Here is a 1,557-nt window from a genome sequence, read left to right as displayed (position 1 = left end):
TCTCTTGATTGTTGCATATAGTATAAGGCATCAGCATAAAATATTCTAAGGGCTGAACCCATTTAAAAAGATAAGATCAGGATTTCATCACTCGTTCTTAGCCCAAAAATCACCCCATTGCATAAATATCCTAAGCTTAATTAAAATCAACTAGACATTGGCCCCCAAGGACATTCAAGCTCAATAGGACGAAGACCACCGAAAGTTGCACCAATTTCGCTCTGTGGCTTAGTTGATGTCTAGGCAAGCTTTGTCCCTATAAGGGAGACAGTTCATCTGTTCGAGGCAAGTGGATTTTAAGTGGGACCTTTGCGAACGCATCGTGACCCCTCCACTTACCTGGTCAACTCGGTTCATTAGACCGGATTGGAGGCTTAGGTGCCCTCTTCAAACCAGTTAGGAGCTGTCTAGAAATTTAAGAAAAATATTAGAAATTGAGGTGTAATGTTTAGTTGCATGTTTGATTGTGAATAGATTTTTGTTTTAGGGTATCTTTAGTTGGTACTTATATTTATATTTATTTTTTTAAAAAAAATATAAAAAAAATAATTAAATTTTGTATGCTAGGTTGGAATAGGGACGACACCGATCGATTAAGTCGTACAACTTTAGATCATCCTTTAGGACACATCCTTGAAATTCCTTCGCAGTATCTCACACCTTGTGAGATGGGAAATTTTTCTGATGATGTAGGAAGTCACCATGGTGATGAAGGTAGACCCCCAGTTATGACACTTCAACAATATTTACATCCCACTAGGACTAGTCAACCTTCATGCATGATTATTTCTGAAAATGTAGGATACTTTGAAATCAAACCAGGAGTAATTCAATTGCTGCCAAAGTATCATGGAATGGAATCCGAGAACCCTTATCTTCACCTTAAGGATTTTGAAGAAATTAGCATCACATTTAGAGTGCCAAATGTATCGGAAGATGTCCTTAAATTGACCTTGTTTCCTTGTTCCTTAAAGGATAAAGCCAAAACATGGCTGAACTCCTTGAGACCTAGATCGCTAGGAACATGGCATGATATGCAAAGAGAATTCTTGAAAAAATTCTTTCCCGCACAAAGGACTAACTTTTTGAAAAGGCACATTAGCAATTTCCAACAAAAAGACCATGAAACATTTTATGAATGCTGGGAGAGATTTAAAGATTTGCTTCTCTCTTATCCTCATCATGGGTTTGAAACATGGAGAACCATTAGTTTCTTTTACGAAGGGTTGTCTCCACAGTTGAAACAATTTATAGAGACTATGTGCAATGGTCTATTTCTGGAAAAGCAACCCGATGAGGCATGGGACTATTTAGACTCTCTCGTAGAGACTGCACAATTATGGGATACAGGGGATAGAGTGAATAAACCTTTGCCTAAGCCTACTAGCATTCCACACGGGGGCCTTTACAACCTTAATACTCAGGATGATATTCAGGCTAAAATGGCAGCCCTTACTAGGAAGATAGAGGAAATTGAACTTAGAAGGATTGAATCCGTCAAGACCGTAGAACATAACAGCGAGTGTTGTAGGATTTGCGAGATGCCTGGCCATCTCA

At 38.7% G+C, this 1,557-nt stretch overlaps 1 pseudogene; it reads right to left on the bottom strand.

Annotated features, from left to right (window-relative positions):
• Nucleotides 1–1,091: 1,091 nt before the first annotated feature.
• On the bottom strand, nucleotides 1,092–1,189 carry LOC113461452 (annotated as a pseudogene).
• Between the last annotated feature and the right edge of the window lie 368 nt (nucleotides 1,190–1,557).

The sequence above is a fragment of the Phoenix dactylifera genome, unplaced genomic scaffold (genome assembly GCF_009389715.1).
Source record: "Phoenix dactylifera cultivar Barhee BC4 unplaced genomic scaffold, palm_55x_up_171113_PBpolish2nd_filt_p 000708F, whole genome shotgun sequence".
Lineage (NCBI taxonomy): Eukaryota > Viridiplantae > Streptophyta > Magnoliopsida > Arecales > Arecaceae > Phoenix > Phoenix dactylifera.
This window is presented reverse-complemented; position numbering and strand designations above follow the sequence as displayed.